The following is a 19,416-nucleotide window of genomic DNA, read 5'->3' as shown; positions in this document are numbered from 1 at the left end:
ATCGGAAATCGAGATAGAGTACAAAGAGAATGATTTGAAATCATATCTCATACGATATCTAGAATGGAGGAATATATGATCCCTTATCTAAGGACACGCGTACCTGATATAATCAGAGTTGACAGCGGCTTTGGAAAGCTACGATTGCAGATCAGGATTTGAAGTCATACGCAGAATAGTTGTTAGACTTATCCAAGTGGGAGACTGTTGGATTAGTGTCTAAGTCCATAACTATTTTGGTATGTACTTGACCCGATGGTGCATGGTCCTTTTGGGTTGCCTTCACCAAAGCAACTTGATTGGAGAAATGAATAAAGAGAGAGAGGATAATATGATTTATTAATATGTTATAAGAATAATATATTAAAGGAGAAACCATATTTGTTTAATTAATATTGGTCAATAATTAATTAAGAATTAGTTTTGTGATCAAATGTAATTAATTAAACTAGAGGGGCTGATTTGTAATTATGTGATAGTTACAAAATAAGGTAAGGATTATCTTATTTATATGGTGGACGAATTTAAGGTTGGAAAGCCTTAGAATTCGAGTATGATAAGGATTCAAGGATTATCTTATTGGTTGCTTAATGGATAATCAACTAGATAAGGATAATGACTGAAACCCTATCTCTACACCTATATAAACACCCCTAGGGTCATGAATTCGTGTATCCCTTCCCAAGAGGTCCTAGATACGAATTTTAACCTCTCACCTCTCTCTTTATACCTTCTCCATTTGCTTATGGTGTTTGTAAGCCATTAGAGGAGTGACACTTGTGACTCTAAGCATTCCAAAGTCAATCCAAGGTGGAGTTGTGATTGTTATTGCTATATAACAATCAAGGTATGTTCTTAAACCTAATTATATGTTAATGTCGATTTCCATATGTTAGAATTAGGGTTTATAGTCTTGGATTCAAAGCATGTACAATAGAGAAACCTAGATCCAAGCATTAGGGTTTGTATGAGCACATAGGATGTCTTATGACCAAAACCCATCAAACACTTGTTGTCACAACGTGACACATAATCTGTCATGTTGTGAGACTTTATCTGGGCAACTTAAAGGATTAAGCTCTTAATCATTGAAGCCAAACCTTCAAACCTTCCAGAAGGCTTTCTTTAAGCCAAAGGACCATAAAAATCGCAGAAGTTTAGTCATGCATGTCCAATGCATGACTTGAACACTAACTAGGTCAAAATAAAGGGAAAATGAGACCAAGACTCATGCTTGGAGTCCAATCCACCAGTAAACATTATATATGAAACTTATGCTTTTCAAATAACCTTAAAGATCAGTATTGTTGGTAACTTTATGGATTCCATGCATTCAACTAAACCCATACATAGAGAAAAGTAGGTAAAATGTAGATCTAGCATGTTTCAATGAGAAATGCAAGAACTTGAGGACTTACAAATGTCCATAAGCAACAAAAAATGGCGAGAAGGAGGCTTGATTGCTGAAACAATGCACCAAAGGGCCTTTATAGTTTCGATGATTAAATACTAACAAGTAAGAACATTCTGATTATCACAAAGATGGTTTTCACTGAGAATGGTTGTCATAAAGAGAATAAGGTGCACAAAGTGATCACAAAGATAATTAGGCTTAAACCTAATTACATGATTATATACTAATCTATTTTAGAGAGTTCCTTCAAACAAGGGATTGATTCTATTCTAATCTTAATATGTAAACTGATCCTTATCACAAAGATATCAGATTAATTGTCTTGTTTCCCGATTTCTGATTTATGACTACCGACTAATTGAACAAATCCAATCAAGCCAGGCTTGGCCAAGCACTTATGGGCGTCATCACTAAATCATCGAGGGGCCCACATATATTGCTTTTATCCCTTTAAGGGTAAAAGGAATGGATAAACTTTGACTCATATGCTTGTACTGATTACTTGTTGAATCATACACAAAGGCACGTTTTATAACATCGAGTTAGCAATGCGTTTTCGTGCACTCAATGTATAACCAACTCATAGTAAACAACTCATATCTCTACATTTGAAGAATATAAGATATTATCGTCTCACGATTCACTCGTGATAAAATTCATGAAGTGAATCCAAATGAGTGTGGGTTGAATCCAATACGCATGCCTTATGAGTACTAATGAATGTTGTAGTAACCATTGCTATGTCTAATGAATATTAGACAAATCATACAAGCCAAATTCATGATAGTCTTAAATCAATACCTACTTCCAAAGTATGACTAACTGTGGAGAGTTTGAATAACTTAGTCATTCTGGAAGAATTACCTAGTTATTCTGGAGGTCAAAACATGCAAAGTGAAACACAAGAATAATACTTAATCCTATATGGTCCCAAACTCTTGAGTGTAAATAAAACCCTTTTTATCTAAGCACCATATTGATTGCTCATTATTCATTGTTTGAATTTATCAACTTAATACTTGAATTAAAACAGTAGTGATGCCATGCTCCAAGCATGCACACTATGTTTGCATATAGTATTCTCTTTGTGAAATAGATCAATTGACAATATTTCAATGATGTTTGTTTCACAATTCCAATCCTTATTGTAAATGTAAGAATACCAAACTCTTGCCGTCTACTATAACCGGTTAGATTCTAAACTTATGTGCAATGTTCCCCTTGTAATGACTATGCACAAAAGTCACAAAGACTTGGCAACAGACATTACATAGTATTCCAATGGAAATAAATTCCATGGAAATGAAGTCTCAAATTCAAAGTACATTCCTTTGAACATCCTTCTTTGCATTACAGATTCAGAGAATAACTTCCACCTATGGAAACAATTCCATGTTAGCATTTTGACTATCACTTCTGAACAAGAGTTGCCTCTTTTCAGAATATGTCAATATGGTCCTTTCTAAAGTTTACATTATACTTCCAATTGTCCATGATCAACCAATATTTGGTAAAACTCAGAGTTTCCTCGACAATTGTTTAATCATTTTAGTCATGTCTGGTTCTATTCCTTTTTATTTGCCATGTTCTCACAATTCGAACTATAAAGAGGGATGCCGTAATCATAATTGAATATTGAGAACGCAACATATATAGAATTTCCTTATATTGAACCATTCCAACATAACATTCATATACTTCTTTGACTAAATTTTACTAAAATGTCAATCTAAGCTTGTAGGATTGGAATGAAGTATAAAATCCTCTCCCATAATTATAGCAAAACAACTTTTCAAACCCGAATTGAAACTTTTGTTTTCTATAATTAACATTGCTGACTTGCAACACTTAACATAATAATTATGCTCCCACTAACATGATTATTATTAGGGAAAATGACATAGAAACCCTTAAATTTTCACAAAAATATCGGTTTTACCCTTGGACGTGCTTTAGGTCTAGTAAAGCCCGATGGTTTGTTTAATTTGTTTATTTTTACCCTTGTAGTCGGTTTTTAAGTAATCTACCAGTTACCTAATGCCAGTAAAGCCCTTGAATTTTCAAAAATGTTCGGATTTACCCTTAAGTTTTTCAAAAATATTCGGATTTACCCTTAAGTTTTTCAAAAATGTTCGGATTTACCCTAACCTTGATTTTTTTTTTTGACTATTTTGATTATTATTATTATTATTATTATTATTATTATTATTATTATTATTATTATTACTACGTATTTTTAATACATTTTAATGTATAAAAATATTTTATACATACATTTTTAAATGTATACAAATATTTTAATTAATATAAATATATTTTTAAAAACATATATACTTGTATTTAGTATTTATGTACATTTGAATTCTCATGTATTCCATTAAAAACGTATTTATATATTAAAAAAGTATTTATTTGTATATAACATGTATAAATATATATTTATTTTATATAAAAATATATTATATACATATAAATATAAAATACATATTTTTATGGATTATAATGTATTAAAGATATATTTATATGTATTTGTACATATTACTAACTATAAATATGTATTTATTTCATAACTATTTGCATAAGATAGTTTTTATACAAAATAAACATATATTTATATCTATTAAATACAAATGAAAACGTATTTATAGATTTCCAAACATATTTATATGTATTAAATACAAATAAAAAGTGTATTTATACATTTAAAGACATATTTATAAATTTAAAAATATTTTTATTTGTATTTAATAGATATAAATATGTATTTCCTCTATATAAAAACTATAGTATGCATATAATTATGAAATAAATACATATTTATACTTGGTAATATGTACAAATAAGTCTTATTATATCTTTTATAAAATATAAATTTGCATTTTTATATTTATATGTATATAATAAATTTTTATATGAAATAAATATATATTTATACCTACTATATACAAATAAATGCATTTTTAACATATAAATACGTTACTACAAGAATACATGGGGTTTTAAATGTATATATATATATATATATATATATATATATATATATATATATATATATATATATATATATATATATTAAAAATATATTTATATTAGTAAAGATAGTTTTATACATTTAAAAATGTATTAAAAATTAATAATAATAATAATAATAATAATAATAATAATAATAATAATAATAATAATAATAATAATAAACAAAATAATCAAAATAAAAATCAATGTAAGGGTAAGTTCGAATATTTTTTAAAAACTGAAGGGTAAATCCGAACATTTTTGACAATTCGCGGGCTTTACTAGCATTAGGTAACTGATAGGTTACCTGGAAACCGGCTATAAGGGTAAAAATGAACAAATTAAACAAAACTCCAGACTTTACTAGACCTAAAACACGTCCAAGGGTAAAACCGACATTTTTATGGAAATTGAAGGGCTTTTAAGTCATTTTCCCTTATTATTAGCATAACACTTATGCCCCCACTTGCTCTGACATGTATCTAGAAATCAGCTGGACTTCTTAAAATCAATACTTTATTGACTTTCATACAAATTTCAGATTTCTGATACGGGATGCTTTGATAAGACTTTATCAAAATCATACACCTTTCCTTAGATAACTTACATGTTTGTCTAAACAATTGTGAAGACGGATGTCGTAATCATAATGTTTAGAACTTCTGCCATTCTCACAAGTCCATGCTAGTGTGTCGGTTAACCACACGCGCTCCACTAATGACTTGGAGAATGCAAATATCATAATTGCTATCTACATAAAATCTACTTAGTGAAAGCGTTTCCTCACCATCATTTTCATTAATCGGAGAGAAACCTTATGACACTTAGATTTTATGGTGCATGTGTTCCTATCCATATGAATTTGTCAAAACTATAATCACAAGAGAAGGTTAGTGACAAATCCAAACTCAAATGGACTGAACTTGTTCAATCTCATTTTCTTGCCACCTATTAGCACAAGGGCCTACCATTTCTTCCAGGTTGTTATGAAAACAATTGAGAACTCATATAACTCACAAGCATAGCCAACTTTAACTGGAATGGCACAGAAACAAGAATAAGTCAACACGATAGGTTATAAACCTTAAGTTGCGGCTAGTGATTAACAATACTCTCGATTAGTTGTTGAAACTATCTCAAGGAATTTTATGACTCCTACTGACCTCTTGACATATAAGATACTCTTTGTCAAAAACCATTCCTTGACAAAACAAATATTCAAGAGTTAGTGCGAATTCATATCAAGATAAACACTTCACACAATTGGTCTTTTACTCTACATCACAACTTACCAATTTCAAATGCACAAGAGTGAGAAAGCATTTTACTCTACATTTGACAAGTAAACCTTTCTTAAGATTATGTCACTAAAGGCTTAATCTTGGAGTATGACTCTAAAATTTAACTTTGGAACGAAGTATGATTTATCTTTTGATTTAACCATTTCAACAATTCATGATTCCTCTCCTTAGCGAAACAAATGAACTAAGGTGTCCTTAGAGGATCAATTGTGAATATGGTTTCATAATCACTAAGATAGTCATAAAACAAGATACTCAAGTACTCTCCCATCTCTTTAAATTAGAAAAACTTTTATCTTTCTTCCTAATTTGATTCTTCTCATCCGTCCTACCATACATTGAAACTTTTCCAATGTTTCAGAATTAAACTTAAACTTGTAAGCATAACCATATTCACTAACTTTTAGTAAATCATGAAGAATAATCTTATCAACCTTTGTGGTTGACTTGACTAGCACATAACCAAGTGTACCCAATCCTTGAGTCCTTTTTACTTGACTCATATGTACATGTGAACAAGGAATTAGTCTTAATTTCCCAAAGATGAAAATTTCTCATTCATCATACAAAACAAGTTGCATGATTCCAAGTTTCTATCCAACTGAACCTTAGGTGATGAGAATCTTTCCTTATTTGGTAAATTATGAGACTACCACAAATGAAAGAATCAAATCCATTTACCAATATTTGTTATCAAAGGAAATATATAAACAACAATTTTTACACAAATGCCATTGTAAGGATACTTAAAACAAATAATTTTTTTTCTTTTATTTAAAAAACTTGCGGAAAAACATATCCTTACAATGAAAATACATATGAAAAACATTTTGTTGTCTATTCCTAAGCAATATATATCATAACTCTTATGCATCAGCTCAAAATTTTGATAATCGAACCATGCGATCGAAATCCATCTTCACGATTAGAATCAACATACTCCTTTACTTAAGCTTCCTTTGATTCTACAAAACATCAAAATGTAATTAGAATACATTATGTCTTAAGAATCTCCAAAAGGGACTTAATAGAGTTAGATAATGGACGTTAACCTGAAGCAAAGTCAAACTTTTTGACTTTTACCATCCTTAGGAACTTTCAGGTAAATTCGGCAGCTTCGCAACCAATTCCCCTTCTTTTGGCAAAAGAAACATATGGACTCTTTGGAAATGGTACACGGGACTATCACAGACTTAGACTTTCTCCATACCATTAGGTCAAATGACTTGACCATGGCTGATCTCTTTCAATTGGGAAGAGAAAGTTTTTCTGGACTTCCAATGTCACCATTGTCAATGTCCAAATAGGTTTGGGAAGTAGATCTTCCAATCTAATTTGCTTTACCAATGCTCAAAATCATTACTGATTCAGCATCATCAAGAAAATAGGCAAGATCATTAAGGGTCATGTCGTGATCTGTCATCAGGGAGTGACTAAAGTACCAAGTCAACAGCCAGCTACCTCGAGACTTCGACACATGACTCTCCCGGCTTATCAATATGTGACTTAACCTCTAAGATGTAAGCACGTATCGACTTTGCTTTCCAATAGGGATTAAGTGACCTTGAACTTTTCAAGTATTTGAACTTTTGGGATAGGGCGAATAATTGGAGGAGGTGGAGGAAGTGAAGTATGATTTCCAGTCCCATTAATGCTCATCACGGGATTAATCTTTCACTTTGATTACCATATGGGATATCATCTTCATTAGGAAAGCTTGTTCATAAAGATTTAGGAAAATCATAGCTGTGTAAACTAGACATCTATAATGGGAGAAATTCAAGTTTAGTTGATTTAAAGTCCTTAATGTAACACCCAATATGAAATATTAAGGCTAGGACCCAACAACCTACTTATAACTGGAAGAGGGATGCTGTAATTCGAGTTATAAAATAGTTGAAGGTAGGTAAATGATGATTTCCTAATTTCCACCATGAAAAACCAAATATAATTAATTTTTAATTGGATTTGAAACTCCTATATCTTTTGAGATACATTGAACTTTCAATGGCATGTTTGAATCTCGAATGTGCCCTTACAAGTTTGTGACTGGAATACCGAGGATCACAAACAAGGTGTGAATAACTATGTAAATTGACTTGGTACCCTTAACTATATTACCCAATTGATGGTGCCGGTTAACCACACACGCTCCACAGATCTATAATAAAGTCAAGTTACCCTTTGCCTCTCTTACTAGTCCTTATTAGTGTGCCAGTTAACCACACCCGCTCCACTAACGATTTGGTAAGGTACAAAGTGTAATTTCATGGGTTCGCACCTTTTCACATTTTCCTAAGTAACTAAGATTAGGAATTTATAAGTGTTTAGTTACTTAGTATTCATCATTATACTTTTAATGAAGGGATAATTATAGTCCTATCCTACCCGTTCGGCTAACGACCCTCCACCAGTCAAGGAAGCGGTGGGTGAGAGTAGACACCCACTAAACCGCCATTTTGTAGGCAATAACCTTATACCCTCCTTATAGACCGACTTCGTGAATGAGGCCTACTAATGGTAAGACTGACTTATTCTTATACATATATATAATAATTAAACTCTTAATATTATAGAAGTATAAGGTTTGAATTTTAAACTCTTAAAATTCTAAGGTTTTAATTTGGAATTAAAGTATTTGAGTGTAAGACTTTACAAATTCCAAAACTTGAGGGAAAGTTTTGAAACTATTCAAAACCTTTCATATTCATAACTTATGAGTTTAATGTACATTAAAATGAATATTGTTCATTTTATGTAACTCCTTATTCTTTAATAACACTTTTAAAGAAGTAACTGTTAAACATCCATAACTTGAGGACAAGTTATGGAGTCATAAAACAATTTAATGAAAAAGACTCTTCATTTTTGTGTAACCTATGACACTTTTATGAGTTTTAAGATTCATAAATATGACTTTTCATATAACTTGAGGACAAGTTACAAAAACACATTTTATGAACTTCCTTTACATCAATATGGATTGAAAACAACTAACACATCATTTTTTTATTAATCTAAATAAACTCATAAACAAGGTAACAAAAAAACTTTTGGCAATCCATAACTTGAGGACAAGTTATGGAATCCATATAATTTCATTAGGATCAAGAATTACACTAGCAAAACAATTTGCACACAATTCCTATGATCTACCAAAACTCATAAGCATGAATATTTGTAATCAACAATTTTTCAAGAATTACATAAACATATATAAACTTGAAAATTTGATAATAGAAATGAAATTGGTTTAACATAATCATTACCACATTAAAAACAGATTTTATGAGTCAAAAATAGTTAAAGGTAATGATTCTAGACCAATTCCAGCACCAAAACTCAAAGATATGCTGTCAGGGGGTCCAACTCGTCGAGTGCATGAACCAACTCGTCGAGTTGGTTGAATTTTGCCTTGGACTCATCGAGTCCATTAGTGAACTCGGCGAGTTCACTGTCCCAGAAACATAAACAACTTCAATTTTTAAGCAGTTTGAATCAAGTATAAGTGAAAACAAGCCTAGGCTCTGATACCAATGTTGGGTTTTGAGTATTCTAACACTCCTAAGTGTACATGCAACCCTAAATACCTTGGATCTATGTTTTCGCTTTTATACATGCAAATATCCATGTTCCAAGGTATTGTTCTAACTAGCATAATATAAATTACAAGTAATATAAAACTAGTATAATTACATACCTCTTTGTTGGTGCTTGATTCCATGGAGATCAAGAGCCTAGTGCCCCAAGTGTGACACCTCAAATGGTTCACACAACATCTTGAACATTTGCAATAACCATGAGAGAAGATATAAATACATGGAAGTTGGCTTGCCCTCTATATTATGCACTAGTGCCAATTTCACCAACTAATGGGGTCTTTATATAGTGTGCACATTACGGTTACACCATGTAACCCATGACTTTACACATTCCTCATGCTCCATGGGTTTTAACCTCCATGGAGTATCCATGGGCCACCACATGGGTTAAACCCAACATAAGGAATCATGGATCATAAGTCCACATATATAAGAATCAATGATTTTCACAATCAATCCCAATATATTTAATTAGTCTCTTTTTGATCTATAAATTAATTCCAAATTAATACTTGATCAATACTAATTAAATAATATGATTTCATATTAATATATTAGAACACATACTATATTAATATGTCGCAAATATGTTATTCTCATTAAAAGGTCTCCCCAAATGTTCCGATGCCATGCAACCCAAATGGACCATGTCGGGTAGGGTGAAATATATAACAATTATAGTTAAGGACTTAGACACTAATCCAACAGTATTATTGGCCAAACATGAAAGCGGAGATCGCTACCTTCGTGGGCAAGTGTCTGAATTGTGCTAATGTGAAGGTCGAATATCAGGAGCCCTTAGGTCTGCTCCAGCAGCCAGAGATACCTGAGTGGAAGTAGGAAATGATTACTATGGATTTCATCACTAAATTATCCAGATCTCCGATTGGGTACGATACCATATGGGTAATTGTTGATCGATTAACCAAATCCTCCCACTTCCTGCCAATCAAAGGAACTTTCAAGATGGAAAAGCTCACACGAATCTACATCCAAGAAATAGTTCGACTGCACGGGTGTCCTGTGTCCATTATCTTCGATCGAGATAGCAGGTTCACCTTGAGATTTTGGCAGTCCCTGCAGAAATCTCTTGGAACTAAGCTGGATATGGGCACAACTTATGAAAGACCCTCACTTTCGTATTTCTGAAAGACCCAAACTTTAATACTTGACAATATAGTTACTCCAAAATATGCTACTTGCATATTCATAAAAACTATATTTTATATTGATAAAGTGATTACAAACGACTGGATACAAACTGACTATTATAAAGTGGTATATATTACACAGCTACCCAGGATACTATACTTTTATACATACATGATCCCTAAATACAAAAGTAATATTACAACTATTCTAAACCTTCCAACAGTATATGACTATACTGGTTACTTATCTTCTACAAATTTGTTAAACATAGAGAGGGTAAGCGGTGACGCTTAGTGAGTTCAAAAATAGATACAATATAAAGTTATGCCATATATATACTTCAATATGACAGAAGCAAAGAGGAACGAGGAACAACAAAGGCATATGAGAATCATGTGACAAGATTTACATACTATTCAATGATTTGATTCAAAGATATACAATCAGTGAGACATAACAATTTCCATACTTGATATACATCAATAAAGCTTCGGACCAAATGACACAGAAGATATATTATTTCTGATTAACATTTTGGTAGATTTCAGGTTTATATCCATGTTTAACCATCTACCAATGCCATAGAATAGAAGTCATTCTCTTACGGAGACATGCTCTACATGGCCAGAGGCTACATACCAGTACCATCGTGAATCTAAGTCGTTTAACTGATTTAATGGTCAAAGGTATAACTTTGCTATCATAAATTGCAAAAATAAAATAACACGGGAAAATAACCCGGAATGATAAGACTCAAAAGCACATAGCACATATACCACATAACATACAATTGTTCCTATATATTGAACCCACCGTGATATAACCGAGGGTTAAAATAGTAATTTGTGCAGCATTTCGTTATAATAAATAGCTTTCTTCATTGAAAACCGGGCCCTGCGAGGGTTGAAATTCAAACCAAAAAGATAAATTTCTCAGGCTCTTTGGGTACTTCGGAACGTATTTCGGGTGTTAAAAATGATATCGGCGCTTCGGGGAAGTCAAAATAGTGAAAATATGAAATTAGTGGTGAAAAATGACAAAATCACAAAATTACCGGGGTAATGTCGCAACCCTCCCTTTTATAGGGTGCGAGCTTCGGATCTGAGGGCTGAGAAGTGAACACGCAGCAGCAGATGCGAAGGGCAGGCTCTGAGACGACGCTTAGCACGCATCGCAATCTCGGTGGACCGCGCTTTGGACGGAAGGAGCAGGCGACACTAGGCGGAATCAGATGTGAGGCACGTCAAAAGGCTATTTGACCACATATTCGGTCATATCAGCAGGCGACACGCGTTAGACAAGGGCCAAGTTTCGAGCGAGGGTGACGTGGCCGAACACCAACCATGCGAAATTCCTCGGATTTCGGACCTTTCTTGATTTTTGTGCCCCAAACATCTAAAATCCATAACTTTCGCATACGAGCTCCGTTTTTGACGTTCTTTATCTGCACATGTAGATAAAATTATGCTCTACAACTTTCGTTCAGACTCTGTTGGCTAAATTTGAGTTTATTTTTAATGTTATTATTTTTAATAGACCGGGACAGGAAAATCCGTTAAAAATTCATAACTTCTTCATCCGACATCCGTTTGTGTCAGACTTTTTACCATTGTAATACTATTGACGAGACCTTAGATTCTCGTTTTGGTTGTGTCGGCTAAATATCACTCGATCGTTATTTTGAGTTTTTAGCTGTCTACTGCTATTCCGAAACATAGAAAAATCATAACCTCCTCATACAACGTCTAATTTAAAAGTTCTTTATATGAAATTTTATTATTTTAACAAGTACTACAACTTTCATTTAGATCACTAAAGCTAAAAGGTAGTTTATCGAAAACTTACTTTTTACGCGAAATAGTGCTTGTAGGATTTGTCACGAATATTCGATTGGTCAAAACTTCTTCGTTATAATTCGTATTTCGATGATGTTTTCGCCTAAATGTTTCTAATGAGATCCTTTACAACTTTAAATAATAAAATTTTATTTATTTCAAATTTTATATTTTTGCTAAATTTCACTATTTGGCTTCTAATTGGAATATCAAGAAACTTCCAATATTTTAGGAGTGATTCTAAACATAGTTTTACTTCATTTCAAGTAAATACTATCCGTTAGAACTCAACACTCAATTTTCACATAATATTTCGTAATATTATTCAGTTTTACAATACACGATAACTGAATGTGTATGTTACACCTTACCACCCTCATACAAGATGGGCAGAGCGAGAGAACCATCCAGACCTTGGAAGACATGTTGAAAGAATGTGTAATAAACTTTGGTAAGCTGTGGGACACCCATTTACCCTTGGTTGAATTTTCCTACAACAATAGTTACCATACCAGCATCAAGGCTGCGCCTTTTGAAGCACTGTATGGCCGTAAGTGCAGCTCCCCTCTGTGCTGAGTTGAGATGGGTGACACACAGCTAGCCAAGGGAAAAGTCACCGACATCACTCTCACAGGTCCAGAAATCATTCGTGAAACCACATAAAAGATCGTACAAAATCCGAGAATGACTGAAATCCTCACGAGACAGACAAAAGAGCTACGCTGATAAACGCCGAAAACCCTTGGAGTTCCAGGTTGGAGACCGTGTTCGCCTAAAGGTATCTCCCTAGAAAGGCGTAATACGCTTCGGAAAGTCTGGAAAGGGAAATCCTAGATACATAGGACCATTCGAGATCTTTGCTAGGATTGGTCCTGTAGCATACAAACTCCGTTTACCTCAAGAGCATAGCAACATCCATCCCATCTTCCACATCTAGAATCTTAAGTAGTGTTTATCCGATAAGACCCTTATGATCCCTCTTGATGAGATTGAATTCAACGAGAATCTTAACTTCGTGGAAGAACCAGTCGAAATCATGAATCAGGAGGTCAAACAAACAAAACAAAGTCGCATCCCGATAGTGAAGGTTCACTGGAATGCCAAGCGGGGACCTGAATTCACTTGGGAGCATGAGGATTCAATGAAACAGAAGTACCCCCATCTTTTTCTGTGTCCGTGATTTATATCGCTATTCTTAAATTTCAGGATGAAATTTCCTCTAACCGGGGGGGGGGGGGGGGGGGGGCGGGATGATGTGACAACCCGAAACTTCTTTCTTGAAAAATTGGTCAATTCTATCAATGTTAAACTCGATTCTGCCACCTTTTATTACCGTTTGAGGGTTCGTTTAAGTATTCTAAGCTTGTGTACAACCAAGGATGGGAGTAGGGATGAACTATCAAGTTGTAAAGTAGCAAAATCGGCCCATACACCCTCTCGGGTGGAGTGTACGGTTGTACACTTGGGTGTGCGGCCGCACACCCACCCCATGACCGCACACTTGGGGTGGTGGGTCACCCACCCCTATAAATATGAGGAGACCCCATCTCTTTCACTCTTTTCTTCTCTTGGTTGCGCACTACGACTTTTTATCTCTAGAATCTTCATCCAAGAACCCTCCAAAGGCATAAAAAATATAAGTGATTCATCCCCTAACTAGTTAGATCTCTTGATTCTTCATGTTTCTGTCTTGTTCCTCATCCTTTGAAGGTGTACGGCTGCACACCTTCATAAGGATGTCCATACACACCTTAAGGGCTCTCTAAGGTGAGAGTTTGACCCCTAGCTTCTAGTTGGACTTGGTATTAAACTTAATGCACATCAAAATCGACATCGTGGGCATGAACATGGAGAGTGTACGGCTGCACACCCCTCTGTATGGCCTCACATCCCTTTGTACGGTCGCACACACACCCTCAGGGCCTTATACCCAGTTTTATAATCATATATGGCTTCAAACATGCAATACCACTTTGTATGGGACCTAGAACATTTCTTGGATGTTAGTTAGAACCTTGGATATGCCTCACAAACACATCCCTTCATGATTGTACAGTCGTACACTCATGGGCCGTACACCTATGGCCATACACACCCTTAGGGTGGCTGTACACCTCCCTCATCCGATCATATATGGTTCCGATACTTAGTTCAAGCATTTCCAGGTCCTTAGACTGGTTTCCTATCAAGTTTAGTCATGAAATACCCTAATCTAATAAATATATGTGTTAATATATGTTAAATAGGATCCGTTTGCATATGAAACATCAGTTGAGACTCAGCATCCATACCGATTTTACATTCGAATCCTATGTCAAACTGTGAGTTCATACCCCTACACTTTTAATGTTTTTAAATGTTTTCAAGGGCGGGGGGGGGGGGGGGTGGTGGATACAAGCCAAAGACAAGGATTTTTGTGAGCTAAAACAGAAATGTTTTCAACAAGTAAAACTTATGCAATTAACACAATTTAATGGATTTTCATAAATCATTTAGATACTTTACCCCTCTTGTAACATGAGGAGCATGAGGGTCACTTTCTAGTCAAAATTTCATAGTTTCAGAACATACCACGTACATAACTTTTCAGTCAAACTATAATAGGTATAGTTTGGGAACTTCTTTACCAGTTTTACAAATATAAACTAATTACATGGTTGATCAGATAAAATATGCTAGATTTAGTTTATGACATATTACAAGAGTATAATACTTAATAATTATTTAAGTATAATTAATTTTACTCTACAAGACATACCTTGAATTCAAACACAAAGGAACATTTCATTTTCATATTATTATTCGTAAAGGCGTTAACATAGTTGGGAGATATGTCCTTAGACGCTTACAACATTAACCTAAGTGTAGGAGTACTCTTATGAACCAGAGTCTCCTCACGGGAGAACGTGGCTTTTGTGTATAGATCTATACGGGACTGGCTATCCCATACCTTGTTGCTAGCTACAGTCAGAACGGCAGGTCTACAGGTGACAAATGTCATAAAGGATATCAACGTCCATTACACGTCGTATCAAGTTTAAGTATGGTCATAAAACTCGCCAATAATACGATAGATTTACGTAATAAACACCTGTTACGAACCATTACTTTAATCACATAAATTTGGATTATATTTATGCCTTAACGTTTCGGAAACATTAAAGCAACAACTCACACATAAGGGAAAATAAGGGATTTTCCAGGTTAAACCTCAATACTTTTCATAGCTTGTAGTAACTAGAGTTTTCAAACATAACGTACTTTACATACTGGTAGTAGCCAGGGTTTTCAAAACGAATCATTATTACTTTCAATAACAGATAACATTTTATAAAAATTTAGTGACTAGTTTCCATTACAAAAACATTCTTATGAAATCACTAGCTTTATGCTGATATGTTTTCAAAATTGCTTGTATTCTCAGGAAACAATAAACAGGTACCATTGCCAGCTTTTGGAGAAGACGGAGCATACTGGAGTCTCGTCTTTATCTTTTGCTACTTTTGACATATATAAACTTGCCCTAAACAACAATGTAAACATTTATATTATATTGTAATGGTTGTGTTACTTTGATTACTATGATACAATTATTGTGATACTACATATGACGTCATCCACCTCCGAATGTTTCCTCCGTTCGTTTGACGGTTCGGGGGTGTGAAAGATTGGTATCAGAGCTATGTTTACAGTGAACTTAGTATACCGAACCTTACAAGGTATAAAACTATAAACACTAAGGGGCTGAAGTGCTCTGACATAAAAGTATATTTTTAAAATATAAGTATTTTACAAGAAATATACAAGTATACCTACATACCAAAAACAGTATCATAAGTAGAACAAAACAAAAGTATTTGGATGTTGTACACTGCGATTAAACCTGGGCAGTTATGTAATCATGTCTAGGATCAATATAGCTTGATCAACTATATTTATTTGAGATATGACCAACATGTGCTTGGGAGTAACTATGGTGTTGCAGCAGGCCTAAAACTTACCAAGTTTATATACGAAACAAGAGATCGATAGAACTATACATACAACCTTAAAATACTATAGGAGTATTTTAGTTAATATAAGATCACAACAAAGTACCGAGCATACAATTACAATACTATAGAAGTAGTACTAGACTAGACGTCTATTAGCCATCTCTTTACCCTCATTATTGTGTAGATATCATGGCCGGATTCCATCTCCTGGCAACTTGTACTTTCCCAACCAAGGAAATAATAGATGGATAGAGGCAGAGCCAAAAGGAAATCCTGAAATTCGGTAACATCCCCCTCTGGCACGTATCACAATATTGTCCGCTTTGGGCCACTCGGCACGAGGACTTCCCAGGGGGTCACCCATCCCGGTACTACTCCCGCCCGAGCACGCTTAACTGCAGAGTTCTTATGGGATCTGCTGCCCTCACGGCTTTAAAACGCGTTGTGACAAGGAAGGTATCCACACCCCTTATAAGGAGATGTTTTGTTCTCCTTACAAGCCAATGTAGGATCAGGTGCAACCCACCTTCACCCCCCATTATAGGGTTCGACGTCCCTGTCGAACACATCGACCCGTGCCCTAGCTCTGATACCATTTGTAACACCCCCCTCTGGCACGTATCACAATATTGTCCGCTTTGGGCCACTCGGCGCGAGGACTTCCCAGGGGGTCATCCATCCCGGTACTACTCCCGCCCGAGCACGCTTAACTGCAGAGTTCTTATGGGATCTGCTGCCAAAGTGGGTTAGATCTGATCCCACATCGGCTGGGAGGAGAACTAAGCATTCCTTATAAGGGGTGTGGATACCTTCCCTAACACAACGCGTTCTAAAGCCGTGAGGGCAGCAGATCCCATAAGAACTCTGCAGTTAAGCATGCTCGGGCGGGAGTAGTACCGGGATGGGTGACCCCCTGGGAAGTCCTCGTGCCGAGTGGCCCAAAGCGGACAATATTGTGATACGTGCCAGAGGGGGGTGTTACAAATGGTATCAGAGCTGGGGCACGGGTCGATGTGTTCGACAGGGACGTCGAACCTTATAATGGGGGGTGAAGGTGGGTTGCACCTGATCCTACATCGGCTTGGAAGGAGAAAGAAACATTCCTTATAAAGGGTGTGCGTTCTGTCACACCCCCAAACCTGAACGGCGGAAACGTTCGGGGGCGGATGACTTCATGTGGTAGCGTAACAAATGAATACATAGTAAAGAAAGCAATACAACCATCATATATATAATTGAAAGTTTACATTTGTCAAAAGTTACATATTCAAAACCAATTACAATATGATGTCAAAAATATGAGATTAAACTGGCGCCGCAGCATCTCTTCTTCAAAAGCATATTAGTACCTGAAATTTACTGAATCCCTGGGACATACAAGTAATTTTGAAAGAGTTGATCAGCATTTAAGCTGGTGAATTTCATAAGTATTTAAATGACAATGTTTAAATGAAATGAAATGTTTTATCTTTGTTTGTATGCGTTTTAGAAAATCCTATATTTTCTACTAGCATAAAAGTAGTCTTCATTCAAGACCAATGTTTGTTTCCAAAATATATGTAAAGGTAAAATAATAAATGAGTTTGAAAACCTTGTAAATCAATGCGTTTTTAATACCCCTTGTGAGTTTTATAACCATACTATTGACTCGAAATGCCTATACACAACGTTCTTCAGGCGTTGGAATGTTATGACGTTTGTCACCCCAAACGGTGGACTGTAGCTAACAGTCAGGGCGCGGGTTGTCAAGCCCGTATAGATCTATACACAAACACTATGCTCCCCCTCCAAGGGATTCTGGTATATAATACAGGACTTGAAATGTGTACTCGAACGTACATGAAGTTAGTGTCTCACAAACCCGTGGTATAAAAACAGATCTACTGGTTAAAATGTTACGTTTGTTCTTGTATACGAAAGTAAACTTCTTGAAATATATGTTTCTAGTACATAAGAGTTAGAAATCTGTTCGTAAAACTATACCTATTATAGTTTTACAAAGTGTGCCTTGTTTGTTTTTAGAAATACTTAGGAAAAGAATCATTTGTTTATGAAAGCATAGATTTTTGGTGTCGAGTCTACGATAGAAAAGAATAATTTAAGAACAGTTTAGTTTTATACCTGCATTACAACAACTTTATGTTTTAAAAGATCGAATGCTATTGTAACATATGATATATATTTATATAATTAAAAGTTCCTTTAAAGGTTTATAAATCGCATGTGATTTGAATATTTAACAGTATATAAAAGAGTTTCTTTATATAACACACGATAATGCTCGTGTGTTTTACTTGTAATCCCCCCTTTGAAAGCATATAAAAGTATTTAGAATAATTAAAACGGTTGATTAAGGGGTATGAAACTCACTTGAAAGTTTTGGAGATAGCGAGATGGAAAACCGGGCAGAGTTTCGTCTCGGGAAACGGATTTTCCTCGGGATTCTCGGGAATCTCGGGAGTAAAATCGACCTTCGGGACTTGAGCCAAAAAGACCAGAGCTTCGGGTTTGAACGGACACGGAAAACGAGGCAAAGTAGAGTGAGAGAGAAGAGAAATGAGCCCTTTCTTTGGAAACCTTCGTATGCTATTTATAGAGAGGCTGGTCTGCCTCAGTACGCGTACGTCACGCATGACCGAAGCCTCGACTGCCTCGGCCTCGGATGGGACGGGTCCCTGGGTTAGCGGGTCGGATGGGACGGGTCGCTGGTATGCGGGTCGGATGGGACGGCGGGTCGGGTTCTCCGGATCGTGCGACGTGGATGGTTTGAGGCCGAGCTTCTCGGGTACGCGGGGCGTACAGGCGTACGCAGCGCGTAACTCGGATGCTGACTCCCCTTCGGATAATACCCGAATTTTGAATAAAATAAATAATTAATTTATTTAATAAACTTCAAAAATTCATATCTTCTTCATACGAACTCCGTTTTTGATGGTCTTTATATCCTCGCGTAGGTGAGACTACGCTCTTCAACTTTCGTTTAGACTCCGTCGGCAAATTCCGAAATTATTATTATTATTTTTTTTAAATATAAAAATCTATCGTGTTTAAGGAATATCTTTGAAAATTCGTAACTTCTTTATCTGATGTCGGTTTTTGCCAGAC

At 35.1% G+C, this 19,416-nt stretch overlaps 1 pseudogene; it reads left to right on the top strand.

Moving 5' to 3' along the window:
• The first annotated feature begins 17,131 nt into the window (after window positions 1–17,131).
• Window positions 17,132–17,249, top strand: LOC145044774 (5S ribosomal RNA; annotated as a pseudogene).
• Window positions 17,250–19,416: the final 2,167 nt, after the last annotated feature.

The sequence above is a fragment of the Lactuca saligna genome, chromosome 4 (assembly GCF_052625555.1).
Source record: "Lactuca saligna cultivar CGN05327 chromosome 4, ASM5262555v1, whole genome shotgun sequence".
Lineage (NCBI taxonomy): Eukaryota > Viridiplantae > Streptophyta > Magnoliopsida > Asterales > Asteraceae > Lactuca > Lactuca saligna.
The sequence above is the reverse complement of the archived record's forward strand: the minus strand, read 5'-3'. Positions and strand labels throughout refer to the sequence as shown.